At 35.1% G+C, this 15,438-nt stretch overlaps 3 non-coding genes across 3 annotated transcripts; 1 reads left to right on the top strand and 2 right to left on the bottom strand.

Annotated features, from left to right (window-relative positions):
• Nucleotides 1-11,450: 11,450 nt before the first annotated feature.
• TRNAF-GAA (transfer RNA phenylalanine (anticodon GAA)) lies at nucleotides 11,451-11,523 on the bottom strand. Its single transcript has one exon. It is a non-coding gene; the product is annotated as a tRNA-Phe (tRNA).
• Nucleotides 11,524-13,162: 1,639 nt separating this feature from the next.
• Nucleotides 13,163-13,235, top strand: TRNAT-UGU (transfer RNA threonine (anticodon UGU)). Its single transcript has one exon. It is a non-coding gene; the product is annotated as a tRNA-Thr (tRNA).
• Nucleotides 13,236-14,451: 1,216 nt separating this feature from the next.
• On the bottom strand, nucleotides 14,452-14,538 carry TRNAS-GGA (transfer RNA serine (anticodon GGA)). The gene has a single exon. It is a non-coding gene; the product is annotated as a tRNA-Ser (tRNA).
• Nucleotides 14,539-15,438: the final 900 nt, after the last annotated feature.

The following is a 15,438-nucleotide window of genomic DNA, read 5'->3' as shown; positions in this document are numbered from 1 at the left end:
ATGTCCGAGTTATTACGTATATCATGATCGCTACAGAAATCGATCGAGTTATCTGTTCCTTTACCCAAGAAAAAGTATTTCTATTTTCCATGTCCAATCGCAGATCCCAGAATTTCTACAATAAATTAGATAGGTAGCTAAGCTAATCTAGTTCCCTATACACGAATCTGTTGTCATTCTACTGCAACAGTTGTACTGCAATGATGAATACCTTAAAGTAGGTATAAATAGAAAGAATTTTGCTAAAATGGAAAAGGGCTTTCTTTCTAAAAAAAGATGCTTGCTAATTTGATTAATATTAATATCGGGAGATCAAATGAATTTATGCTTCACTAATTGAATGATAAATGACTACAAGCGAAGGAGATAGACGATTTAAACAAAAAAAGACCCAAAATTTCAAACATGTATCTAGAATTACTGGAAAACTACAAACAAAAATAGTGAAAATAAGCTCGTTAGGAGCCCATCCAAAATCGTTGTAGACCCAACGAATTACTAGTTCCCAACCACGGGTGGAGTGAAATCCAACAAAAAAATCAGTAACTAAAAGAATAAAAAAAGCTTTTATTGAGTCATTTAAATTATAGAAGAATTCCTGAACCCAAGAATTCAAAATGACAAGTTCCTCTTTACCCAGAAAAAAAGAACCACTTAGAATAGCCAAACAGATTATATTTGTCGAGAAATGCAAAATGGTATGGAGATGATCCTCATTATTTATTTTGACCCATTGTATTATTTCCTTGTGTATTCCTGTAGGAGGTTTTTGTACATGTGTCTTTAGTTTCCCTTTTATCATCTCGTCCAAGAGAGAAAGTTCTTCTAATTCTATGAATCTTTCTAGAATCCTTTTCTCTTGAATATCAGTTAAGAGAGTTTCGGATTGCCTGGTATTCCACCAATTCTTAATCCAAAGTTCCAGACATTTGTTAAATGAGGAAGAGACCCCCCAAGGCAAAAGTACGATAAATACAAGATATAGTAAAGAAGGCAATGCTTTCTTTTTTTTCATTTTTGATCCGTAAATGGAGTTGTTAATGAATATGCTTCATTCGCTGACTCTATTCCATTCCCTGACTCTATATGATGATATTTCTATTTCATGATATTTCTATTTCTTTGAAGCAAAAACTATATAGGTTTGATACCCTGTATCTATTCTTCTTTTTTGTATATTAGTTAGTAGTGGAATTTCAGTGCATTGGGTTCTTTCTTAGATCTAGATGGAATGAAATAGTGAAATAGAATAAAAAAAAAGCCCTTTCGGATGAAAAAAGAAGAATAGTATGCGATATATCTCACTTGGATAAAAAAAAATTAAAAGCAAATTTCTCTTATCCTCGTTTGTTCCTTCCTTTAGATAAATACTTAAAAATCCCCTTACAATAACAAATCCAATTTAGAAGGGACTTCCTCCCCGTGTTGAGAAAACTTTTCTTCTTCCAATTCTTCTTTTCTTCATTCAACTCAGTTCAAAAAAGATACCTCAAAATACTTCAATTGGTACGCGCAAGAAATAGGCCAATTCGGCAGCTTTTTGTTCAATTTCTCGTGGAGTAAAAAATTGATCATCAGTACGAGTCAAGGGAATGATCCCCTGGCCCCGGATTTCCATATAAAGAATACGACGAGGATAAAGACCCTCTTTAACCTGAATTCTAATTGATTGGATATCCCGCATAAGGAATCGAAGGAAGACGCGACGTTTTATTCCAGGGAATCCCCAACGAAAAATGCACACTATTCCCTCTTTTCTATCGAATCGGTCATAACCACTACCTACATTCCACAAAATAGTACACCACAAGTAGGAGCTAATGAATAGGCCTGCGATTCCGTAGAAAGACATCACGACCCCCTGCGGAAAAAAAAGAATTTCTTGAGATGGAAGTATAGATATAATATTCTTACCAAGATAACTGGAAATCCCAACCGATAAGAATCCTAGTGAACCTAGAAAAAGAATACAGGCCCAGAAAAAATTACCCCTTTTTCGAGAACCTTTTAGAAGTTCTACCCATATGTGTTCTGATCGCCAATTCATATTAGATATACTAAATCCAGCAGCGGTCGATTGAAATTGAGAGAATAAGCTAAATAATTTTGACTTTACTTTTTTTGATTCTGAAATCGCCTTCAGCAACTAGTACTCCTGTGAAATAATAGGTTAGATACATTGACTTTCTATTCAAAAAATATTCGTTGATTCAATTAAAATAAATAAAATAAAACTCGCTATACCTGGCTCTGCATATTCATGCATTTATGCTCGTAGCCTATATCCGCATCCATAACCGTTTTTCATTTGTGTGTAGAAAGTGTGTGTAGAAAAAGCCACATACCCTACCATATTATATTACTTACACTAAAAAATACTAGACAATCTTATTTTTTTGCACATAAAGAAATAAAGAAGTCATTGCAATTGCCGGAAATACTAAGCCTACTAAAGGCACGAAAATAGAAGGTAAGTTTAAATCCGTCATGGAATAGGTGTCTCAATTCAAATTTACTATTTCTATCTAGTCGAAAAATATCTTAAGATTCTTATGATATAATTAAGTATATCTATTATAAGGAATATTGACTATTGTATTGTATTTTTTATTTTTAGTTTGAAAAATATTCTGTAAAAAAAATGAAAGGATAATAAGAAAATTCCAAAAAAGGAGAACTAATTAAAAAGATTTTATTTTGATTTTCCCATCCTCATGGCCTTTCTATCTTTCTAATCTAATTTGAAATTGGATTCAAAAGAAAGCGGTTAGAATTTACTTCCTGCATACATACTTCTCTAGAAGCGCATACAATTGATAATACTATATTTTATTATTTTATTATTTTATTTGTATTTCTTTATTGTATTATACCTTAATATATATATTCTAGATATATAGAATAGACGAATCTCGATTTGTCAAGTCTCATGATCATATCATGATCTATTTTTATTCGGCTCAATCTTTTTTTTTTCTAAAAAAGATTGAGCCGAGTTTAATTGCAATCAATTAGAAGAATAAAGAAGAATTACTGCATTTCATAACTGATTTTTTTCTCTTTTTATTTCGTTTCTTTTTTATTTATACCTTCTTTATCTTTAGTTTTATCTAGTTAATCAATAGTATCTACCGGCTCGAACTCGAATTTGATCGCCTTCCATACTTCACAAGCTGCGGCTAGTTCAGGACTCCATTTGCAAGCTGCTCGGATAATTTCATTACCTTCGCGAGCAAGATCGCGCCCTTCGTTACGAGCTTGTACACAGGCTTCTAAAGCCACTCGATTAGCTGCTGCACCAGGTGCATTTCCCCAAGGATGTCCTAAAGTTCCTCCACCAAATTGTAATACAGAATCGTCCCCAAAGATTTCGGTCAGAGCTGGCATATGCCAAACATGAATACCACCTGAAGCTACCGGTATAACACCTGGCATGGATACCCAGTCCTGAGTGAAAAAGATACCGCGAGCACGATCTTTTTCAATAAAATCATCGCGCAATAAATCAACAAAACCTAAAGTCATTTCGCGTTCCCCTTCTAACTTACCTACTACTGTACCGGAGTGGATATGATCTCCCCCAGACATACGCAATGCTTTAGCTAATACACGGAAATGCATACCATGATTTTTCTGTCTATCAATAACTGCATGCATTGCACGGTGAATGTGAAGAAGTAGGCCATTGTCGCGGCAATAATGAGCCAAAGTAGTATTTGCGGTGAATCCCCCAGTTAAGTAGTCATGCATTACAATAGGAACCCCTAATTCTCTTGCAAATACAGCTCTCTTAATCATTTCTTCACATGTACCCGCAGTCGCATTCAAGTAATGCCCCTTGATTTCACACGGTTTCGGCCTGTGATTTATAAATAGCTTCGGCACAAAAGACAAAACGGTCTCTCCAGCGCATAAATGGTTGTGAGTTTACGTTTTCATCATCTTTGGTAAAATCAAGTCCACCACGTAGACACTCATAACACGCTCTACCATAATTTTTTGCGGATAATCCCAATTTTGGTTTAATAGTACATCCCAATAAAGGACGACCATACTTGTTCAACTTATCTCTTTCAACTTGGATACCATGAGGCGGGCCTTGGAAAGTTTTTGAATAAGTAGGGGGAATTCGTAGATCCTCCAAACGTAGAGCACGTAGGGCTTTGAAACCAAATACGTTACCTACAATGGAAGTAAACATGTTAGTAACGGAACCCTCTTCAAATAGGTCTAATGGATAAGCTACATAACAGATCCATTGGTTGTCTTCCCCAGCAACAGGCTCGATGTGATAGCATCGTCCTTTGTAACGATCAAGACTGGTAAGTCCATCAGTCCAAACAGTTGTCCATGTACCAGTAGAAGATTCGGCAGCTACTGCAGCCCCTGCTTCTTCGGGCGGAACCCCAGGCTGAGGACTTACTCGGAATGCTGCCAAGATATCAGTATCCTTAGTTTCATACTCTGGGGTGTAGTAAGTCAATTTATAATCTTTAACACCAGCTTGAAATCCAACACCTGCTTTAGTTTCTGTTTGTGGTGACATAAGTCCCTCCCTATAACTCTTGAATTAAGAATTCTCACAATAACAGGGTCTACTCGATGTTAATTAGGCGTAAATGAAACTTTAGAAAAAATCTCGTAAAACAAAAAAAAAGGATATTCAATTAATATAATATCAACTCATTAAAGAAAATTGAGGGCATGCTTAGGTTAATGAATATGTTTCATTCATATATAATGCGTACACCCTGTGTATGTTCTATCCTATAGGAATTCCACTATAGGAATTCGATAGGAATTGAGTTGTTGTTATGGTAAGTTAACACGGTTCGTTATTAAACCATGGATTTGATTTACCAAATCCATAATTATTGTATACTCTTTGATAGATATAGCGCAACCCAAATTAATTCCTAATCCTTATTTTACAAGTTCTTAATAGTTCTCTTTTCTTATTTTGAATGCAAATACCTAACTAAATACTAATAAAATTCTTTGTTGACAGCAATCTATGCTTCACAGTAGTATATATTTTGTATATCGAAGTCCTAGATAGGAAAGTAGAGTAGGCACAGATCCTCCACAAAAGGCAAAATGTATGTATATGAAAAAAAGATTGATTGAACTTTCCAACGGACTCATTCCATGAGTAAACGATTGAATGGGATTCGCTTGGGCAACGAAATCAAGTCCTGGTCCCCTTTTCTCTCTTATTGAATTAACTAATTCATTTCCTTTTTACTTTTGGATTTTTTTTGATTTGATTTGGCATTATTCAACAATAAAAAAAGAAAAATTTCGACAAATTCCTTTTTTTTAATTATGTGATAATTATGAGAACCAATCCTACTACTTCTCCTCCCGGGGTTTCCACAATTGAAGAAAAAAGTACAGGTCGTATCGATCAAATTATTGGACCCGTGCTGGATGTCACTTTTCCCCCAGGCAAGTTACCTTATATTTATAACGCTTTGGTAGTCCAGAGTAGAGACACTGCCGATAAGCAAATTAATGTGACTTGTGAGGTACAACAATTATTAGGAAATAATCGAGTTAGAGCTGTAGCTATGAGTGCTACGGACGGGTTGATGAGAGGAATGGAAGTGATTGACACGGGAGCTCCTCTCAGTGTTCCGGTCGGTGGAGCTACTCTCGGACGAATTTTCAACGTTCTTGGGGAGCCTGTTGACAATTTGGGTCCTGTAGATAGTAGTGCAACGTTCCCTATTCATAGATCTGCGCCTGCCTTTATCGAGTTAGATACGAAATTATCCATCTTTGAAACAGGTATTAAGGTCGTCGATCTTTTAGCTCCTTATCGACGTGGAGGAAAAATAGGACTATTTGGGGGGGCTGGAGTAGGTAAAACAGTACTGATCATGGAATTAATCAATAACATTGCTAAAGCTCATGGGGGCGTATCCGTATTCGGTGGAGTAGGGGAACGGACTCGTGAAGGAAATGATCTTTATATGGAAATGAAGGAATCCGGAGTAATTAATGAAAAAAATATTGAGGAATCAAAGGTAGCTCTAGTCTATGGCCAAATGAATGAACCACCGGGAGCTCGTATGAGAGTTGGTTTAACTGCCCTAACTATGGCGGAATATTTCCGAGATGTTAATAAGCAAGACGTGCTTTTATTTATCGATAATATCTTTCGTTTTGTTCAAGCAGGATCAGAGGTATCCGCTTTATTAGGGAGAATGCCCTCCGCAGTGGGTTATCAACCTACTCTTAGTACAGAAATGGGTTCTTTGCAAGAAAGAATTGCTTCTACTAAAAAGGGATCTATAACTTCGATTCAAGCAGTTTATGTACCTGCAGACGATTTGACCGACCCTGCCCCTGCCACAACATTTGCACATTTGGATGCTACTACCGTACTTTCCAGAGGATTAGCTTCCAAGGGTATTTATCCAGCAGTAGATCCTTTAGATTCAACCTCGACTATGTTACAGCCTCGGATCGTTGGCAACGAACATTATGAAACTGCGCAAAGAGTTAAGGAAACTTTACAACGTTACAAAGAACTTCAGGACATTATCGCAATTCTTGGCTTGGATGAATTATCGGAAGAGGATCGTTTAACTGTAGCAAGAGCAAGAAAAATTGAGCGTTTCTTATCACAACCGTTCTTTGTGGCAGAAGTTTTTACTGGTTCTCCAGGAAAGTATGTTGCTCTTGCGGAAACTATTAGGGGATTTCAACTAATCCTTTCCGGAGAATTAGACGGCCTACCTGAACAGGCTTTTTATTTGGTGGGTAACATCGATGAAGCTAGCACGAAAGCTATAACCTTAGAAGAGGAGAACAAATCGAAGAAATGAAATTAAATCTTTATGTACTGACTCCTAAGCGAATTATTTGGGATTGTGAAGTGAAAGAAATCATTTTATCCACTAATAGTGGCCAAATTGGCGTATTACCAAACCACGCCCCCATTAACACAGCAGTAGATATGGGTCCTTTGAGAATACGCCTCCTCAACGACCAATGGTTAACAGCGGTTCTGTGGAGCGGTTTTGCGAGAATAGTTAATAATGAGATCATCATTTTAGGAAATGATGCGGAACTGGGTAGTGATATTGATCCGGAAGAAGCTCAAAAGGCACTTGAAATAGCCGAAGCTAACTTGAGTAAAGCTGAGGGTACGAAAGATTTGGTTGAAGCGAAGCTCGCTCTCAGACGAGCTAGGATACGAATCGAGGCTGTCAATTGGATTCCCCCATCCAATTGAAGACAATCCAGTGGTTTATAGTTGATACAAAGAAAAAGGGAAGAGGGGTAGAAAAAGTTATTAGATAGTGAAGCGAAGTAAGTCCAATGCTATCTAGTAATTTTTCTACCTACTTACCTACTATTGGATTTGAACCAATGACTCCCGCCGTATGAAAGCAATACTCTAACCACTGAGTTAAGTAGGCAATTTATCACCACAAAGGAAGACCCATTACTTCGATCGATTATATATTGAATCCCTTTTCTAAGCAATACCGCTCTGTTATTGGTCTGTTATATACTAAATACTAAACTAAATACTAAACAGATACAGATCAAAGGGGTATCCTCTGGCATTAGAAAATATTCATCTTGACAAGAAATTATCTATATGTTAAGATATCTGTGATAAGGGCTATAGCTCAGTTCGGTAGAGCAACTCGTTTACACGTGCGCCAATGCTTTTCAAAGGAGCTTATTATGCAATGAACATAATCGATCTTATTGCAAAATCAATGTCTTACTTCATAGATTCGAGAGAATAGGAGAACAGTAGCCTGACAAACAGTCGGTTCAGTCCGATTCAGGTGCCAATTCAGGTGCCTAATCAAATAGAACCCTTATGGATTTGCTAGTTGATAAGGTAAATATCCAGCCCACTAAATGCTAGGCGTAATGAGGATAAGGGCCTCCAAAAAACTTCTTTTCGTTCTATGAACTTTAAGGTGTATGAAGTCTCATAGTTAACTCTTGCAGTGGAACGATAGAGACTCCATTTCACTTAGGTTGATTTAATTTAGACCGGAGGCAGACCTAAGTCAAGGTAATCCTCCTTTGAAACACTTTGGTATTGCTCCTAGATAGATCATAATACAAAAAATCAATCAGAGCACAGGGAGCCATCTCATTATCTTTCCGTAAAGAAAAACTATGGTGGACTAACTGATCTTTAAATCAGTTTATGAAAGAGCCCAATGCAAAAAAATGCATGTTGGGTCTTTGAAACAGTTCAAATCATTTCGATAATAATCCGTTTGATCTGTTTTACCGAGAAGGTCTACGGTTCGAATCCGTATAGCCCTAATATGCCCTTTTTTAGATTTTAGGATCTCTATCCTATGTTTTCTTTAGTTTAGTATAGTTTTCATTTTCTCATTAGTATTTGTTTATAGACTGGATAGGCGCCTGCGACATAGAATAGAGATAAAAGCATTACCAAAGGCTCATTCATCGAAAATCAAAATCATACAGACAGGAAAAGAAAAACGAATTTCTATCAAATCAATAGAAGAAAGGATCCTTTCCCTGATTTGAATCCCGTCCTCCTTCAAATAGGATATCTCTAGACTTCCCTATAATAACTGCAATGATTTTATCCATTTTGCGAATTCCTACTTTGTTTTAAGTATATTTATTACTTTGTTTATAGATACATTATGTAAATTGATCAACTTTAAATAGAAAAAATAAAGTAAAGAGTAAATAAGAAAACAGAATATTCTGTCTCATAGTTCTGAAATAGAGTTCTTTATTTTTATTTTATAGTATTACTTCTCATTAATTATACTGCATAGATTAGTCCTACTATCTTAATTAGGTTCTAATTTAGTAGTATTCTCATTTTTATTTAATAGTCTCTTATTATTTTATTATTAAATATTAAATAAAGGATAGAGCTATTCTTTTTTCTAGAGATTCTAGAGAAAGCGAGACAAAGTGAAACGAGAAAGTTTTCTTTATATAAGAATTAGATCTACATACACCATATCTAAATAGAATGGAAATCCAAAAGAAAGGGAGTTGGGATTCCATTGGATGAATCTTTAAAGAAGATGCAGCACAGAGGAAACAAAGGCTAAACTAAGCGCTTTTGTTTGAACAAAAAAGATTCTTGTTTCACCGAGGAAAAGAGAGAAGTTCTGGATAAATTGACAATGCTGAATTGAATTGACTAATTTAAGTTCCGCCTATTCCACATTAATGGGAGTACATTATGTTTCTGCTTCACGAATATGATATTTTTTGGACATTTCTAATAATAGCAAGCCTTATTCCTATTTTGGCATTTTCGATTTCAGGACTTTTAGCCCCGGTTAGTGAAGGACCAGAGAAGCTTTCTAGTTATGAATCGGGTATAGAACCCATGGGAGGGGCTTGGGTACAATTCCGAATACGCTATTATATGTTTGCGCTCGTTTTTGTTGTTTTTGATGTGGAAACCGTCTTTCTATACCCTTGGGCAATGAGTTTCGACGTATTGGGTGTATCCGTTTTTATCGAAGCTTTGATTTTCGTGCTTATCTTAGTTGTTGGTTTAGTTTATGCATGGCGAAAAGGAGCCTTGGAATGGTCTTAACTGAATATTTAGACAAAAAAAAAGAAGGAAAAGATTCTATTGAGACAGTTATGAATTTGATTGAGTTTCCCTTACTTGACCAAACAAGTTCCAATTCTGTTATTTCAACTACACCAAATGATCTTTCGAATTGGTCAAGACTCTCCAGTTTATGGCCCCTTCTATACGGTACCAGTTGTTGTTTCATTGAATTTGCTTCATTAATAGGCTCACGATTCGACTTTGATCGTTATGGATTGGTACCAAGATCAAGTCCTAGGCAAGCAGACCTAATTTTAACAGCCGGTACGGTAACAATGAAAATGGCTCCCTCTTTAGTGAGATTATACGAGCAAATGCCTGAACCAAAATACGTCATTGCTATGGGAGCCTGTACTATTACAGGGGGAATGTTCAGTACGGATTCCTATAGTACTGTTCGGGGAGTTGATAAGTTAATTCCTGTGGATGTCTACTTGCCGGGCTGCCCACCTAAACCGGAGGCAGTTATAGATGCCCTAACAAAACTTCGTAAGAAGATATCGCGAGAAATAGTTGAGGATCGAACTCTATCTCAAAATAAAAATAGATGTTTTACTACCAGTCACAAGCTTTATGTTAGGCGCAGTACTCATACAGGAACTTATGAGCAAGAATTGCTCTATCAATCACCATCTACATTAGATATATCTTCTGAAACTTTTTTCAAATCCAAAAGTTCAGTACCTTCCTACAAATTAGTGAATTAGGAGAGGGGCTCTTTTGTGTAGAAAAATAAAAAGCAGGGCAATCTTTCAAACTTGCATCCGAAATGTGAAATATTTATACAAAGAGGGAGAGATGAAGACAATGCAGCAGGGTTGGTTATCTAATTGGCTAGTCAAACATGAGGTGGTTCATAGATCTTTGGGCTTTGATCACCGAGGAATAGAGACTTTACAAATAAAAGCAGGGGATTGGGATTCCATTGCTGTCATTTTATATGTATATGGTTACAATTATTTACGCTCCCAATGTGCTTATGATGTAGCACCCGGTGGATCTTTAGCTAGCGTGTATCATCTTACGAGAATACAATATGGTATAGATAATCCAGAAGAAGTCTGCATAAAAGTCTTTGCCCAAAAGGATAATCCTAGAATTCCGTCTGTCTTCTGGATTTGGAGAAGTGCCGATTTTCAAGAACGCGAATCTTATGATATGGTGGGAATCTCTTATGATAATCATCCGCGCCTTAAACGTATCCTAATGCCTGAAAGTTGGATAGGCTGGCCCTTACGTAAGGATTATATAACCCCCAATTTTTATGAAATACAAGATGCTCATTGAATGATAAGAAATTCATGCTCACTTATACAACACAACTCCAGATTTTATTCAAGTCAAGGAATATTTTTAGGTTCTTTTCCTAGATGAAACGGAATACCTATTTATAATTAATTCCTAATTATACAAAAGCATTCCAGATAGACTGAGCAAAAAAAGGGTTTCATTTGGATTCCCCTATTTTGAAAATCGCATATTAATTTCCTTCATATGAACAGAAAAATAGGATGACTCAAAGAAGTTCTCTACCAGGAACTTTGTACCGCGCACATTACTTAGCACAACTAGGAAAATAAGATAAGATAAAGATAAGCAAGACTAAAAAAATATTCGTCGGAATAGCGGAATACAAAATTAAGAAACGCAAAAAAATAAAGGGGAATCTCACCCCCTTCTTTATCATAAAGAAAAGATATATTTTAAAACTTCTTTAAAAAGAAGTGCCTCTATATTTATATTATAGATTTATCCACTTAGATGAATAAATATTATTAATGAATATGTATCACAATCCATCTCGAGGTATTTGGATCAATACCTATTCGGTGGATCTTTTTTTTTTCTCTGCCAGGAACCAGATTTGAACTGGTGACACGAGGATTTTCAGTCCTCTGCTCTACCAACTGAGCTATCCTGACCTTTTCTTGTGCATCATCCTAGTAGAGTATTTGTATCTATGTCAATTAAAAGGACTAAAAATTAATTAAAGTATTTCAAATTTAAAATTTGAAAATGGGGGGGTAGTCCTATGCATTGTGCATGGTTTACTTAAATAAAACTTAAAAATAGAGTGAATAACCAAGATTTCTTGCCGATACTCTAATAAAAAAGAAATCTATTCAATGAATAGGATAAGATCCATTGAGTTCTCTTCGCATTCCTTTGTGAAAGAGTAGAATGAGAAAGCTAATGAATCTTAAACCCATTGCATTGATAAAAAGAAAAAAAAGAGGATAAATAATAATAATATAGTATAGTTAGGGAATAAAAGAGGATTTGGGGATAGAGGGACTTGAACCCTCACAACTTATAAAGTCGACGGATTTTCCTTTTACTAGAAATTTCATTGTTGTCAGTATTGACATGTAGAATGGGACTCTCTCTTTGTCCTCGTCCGATTAATCCACTTTTTTAAAGATCTCGAAAACTTTGAATTTGAATTGAAGAATTTGATTATTCAATATTCGATTGGAGTGGATTCACAATAATGAAAAAAAAAAATTATGATATGAGTTTTTTATTTCATAATCATTATCATTTCTAATTTCATTTTTAAAAAAGATAAAGAACCTATATTATAATTATAATATAATATGAGTTCTGTGATTAATCGTTTGCTATGTCAGTATCTATACGTGTTTATTAAATGTATAAGGTATAAAACCCCTCTTTCTCTAATTTAGAATTAGAAGGAATTCCACTAACAACACAACGTAATTAACTCGATTCGTTAGAACAGCTTCCATTGAGTCTCTGCACCTATCCTTTTCCTTTGTATTCTAGTTCGAGAACCCCTTGTTTTCTCAAAACACGGATTTGGCTCAGGATTGCCCTTTTTTAATTCCAGGGTTTCTCTGAATTTGGAAGTTACCACTTAGCAGGTTTCCATACCAAGGCTCAATACAATCAAGTCCGTAGCGTCTACCGATTTCGCCATATCCCCATTTCCCTCTTCTTTGAGACCAGGATTCCTTGTGTAATTTCATCCATCTCTTAGTTTTTTTTTTGAATCATTGAGTTCATCACTCAACGTAGTCTAGCAGTTCAGTTCGACTCTATTTGAGAGACCTCGCTTGCTTATTGCAATTCAGAATTGAATTGATTCTATCCTTGATGTATTTGCAATTCAATCCGAATCAATATATCCAAAAGTTTTTATCTCCCCCACCTCCCGTCTTACTTTTTTATAGTATTCAAAATTATACTATAACGCTTGATATTTATTCTTTTTTTCTAATCAGAATTAGCAATTTTATTTACTCTGACTCTATGTTCCCCTTAGTGAAATATTAATCCTCAAATTATTAACAAATAATAAAGTCTATAATGATCAAATGAAAATACCAATAAATTCTATAATTTTATTTTTTAATATCCTATAGTTAAGCATATCAAGCTAACTTTATCTTTAAGAAGTTTTAGTATTTTTTTATTTTTATAAGTATAACTTCAAATTTAGAACTAGTTAATAGCTAAGATTAATAACTAATATCTGAGATTTTACGGATTTCCTATACTATACCTATTTCTATTTGTTACACTATTTCCGTTATGTAAGCCCACTTAGCTCAGAGGTTAGAGCATCGCATTTGTAATGCGAGGGTCATCGGTTCAAATCCGATAGTCGGCTTTTTTTTTTCTCTATCGATGTTCTACGAACAAGAATCTCTTTTTTTCCGAATTAAATGGAGAATCCAGGATCTTTTATGTTTTTTACCTTACAATTTTGCTAGATACAAAACAATAAAATAAATAATATATATACAAAAAATAAAGATTTTGATGAAATTCCATTTTTTTGGGTACTTTAGTTGATTTTACTCTGTTTATCCTGTAGTTTAATTCAGTTTTAATTTCGATGTATTCTGTAATGTAAATACAATGAAATTAATTGTGTAAAATGAAATTTCAATAAAATAAAAAAAGGAGTCTTCATGTCCCGTTATCGAGGACCTCGTTTAAAAAAAATACGCCGTCTGGGAGCTTTACCAGGACTCACTAGAAAAACACCTAAATCCGGAAGTAATCTTAAAAAAAAATTCAATTCTGGGAAAAAGGAGCAATATCGTATTCGTCTTCAAGAAAAACAGAAATTGCGTTTTCATTATGGTCTGACAGAACGACAATTACTTAGATATGTACATATCGCTGGAAAAGCAAAAAGGTCAACAGGCCAGGTTTTACTACAATTACTTGAAATGCGTTTGGATAATATCCTTTTTCGATTGGGTATGGCTTCAACCATTCCTGGGGCCCGCCAATTAGTCAACCATAGACATATTTTAGTTAATGGTCGTATAGTCAATATACCAAGTTTTCGTTGCAAACCCCGAGATATTATTACTACGAAAGATAACCAAAGATCAAAAGGTCTGGTTCAAAATTATATTGCTTCATCGGACCCGGGGAAATTGCCAAAGCATTTGGCGATTGACACGTTGGAATATAAAGGACTAGTAAATAAAATCCTAGATAGGAAGTGGGTCGGTCTCAAAATAAATGAGTTGTTAGTTGTAGAATATTACTCTCGTCAGACTTGAACTTAACGAAAAAAGGAAAGGTTCATAGAATTTTCTTCCCCTTCCCCTTTCCCCGAACTAAATCGCCCTAAGACCATTACCATTAATTTGTATTTTCCCATCAACTAGCTAAAATTGATTAACCCTAGGATTAGGATCCTTTTTTCTTTTTTCCTCTATGTGTATTTTACATACCACAGTAATTTGCTATAGAGAATTTCTAATTTCTATTAAATCAAAATAAGATAATATAAGATATTATTGCTGGAAAAAATTGTTATTTGATTTGATACATTGTGATCCTTAACGTTGATGAATTAAGAAAAACGGAAAGAGAGGGATTCGAACCCTCGGTAAACAAAAGTCTACATAGCAGTTCCAATGCTACGCCTTGAACCGCTCGGCCATCTCTCCTACATAACTTATTATGGAAAATAAACTGAGTGAATAGCGAGTTTTCTTATTCCTGCAGTACAGGTACAACCGCAACCACTCGGGGGTTCCATAGTTCTATTGGAAAAATTCCTTTTGATCTAAGTGGAAGGATACAGGATTTTTTACTAGAAATTGCGCTCGCTATAAAAAAAAAGTTTTAATTTGGGTTTTCCCGCAACTAAAGAAAAAGAAAATGGAAGAATTCTTCTTATTGCATAATAAAATAAAGAAACCTTAGAATTCCGTTTGCATAAGATACGCTACACCATACTATCGAAATCAAAAATAGGGTATGAGACAATTAATAACTTTGAAAACACGAAATAGTTGATAACATAAGTTGTTGTTCAGAAATAGCAAAGTGGAATGAAATCCAGTCTTAGTCAAATATTTCATATCTCTTCGTGTCCAAGCAGAAGGAAAAGGATACAATTTGAGCTGAGCGGAAAATCCATATCTCTATCTCTCTTATCCATTTAAAGCATATGGATTTAGAGTAGAGCATATGGATCAATCTATTTATAATTATAAGAATCGAATGTGTTTGTTTTTATGTTATTTTGTGAAGGAATGAAAACAATTCTATATAGAATGGGTTGGGAATTATGCCTAGATCCCGTGTAAATGGAAATTTCATTGATAAGACCTCCTCAATTGTAGCCAATATTTTATTGCGAATAATTCCGACAACCTCAGGAGAAAAAAAGGCATTTACTTATTATAGAGATGGTGCGATTTGACTCTTTTTTTTTGCTTTTTTTTTAGCCCTACCTATACCTCAGTCTTACGAAAAAGAGAGGGGGTTGGCATAGAGAGAACCAAATTTGTAAAGCAAACAAACCCACGCTTCGGGAAGGTGAGGCGAACTAACAATTCCTT

This window comes from Aegilops tauschii, unplaced genomic scaffold, assembly GCF_002575655.3.
Source record: "Aegilops tauschii subsp. strangulata cultivar AL8/78 unplaced genomic scaffold, Aet v6.0 ptg000504l_obj, whole genome shotgun sequence".
NCBI lineage: Eukaryota > Viridiplantae > Streptophyta > Magnoliopsida > Poales > Poaceae > Aegilops > Aegilops tauschii.
This window is presented reverse-complemented; position numbering and strand designations above follow the sequence as displayed.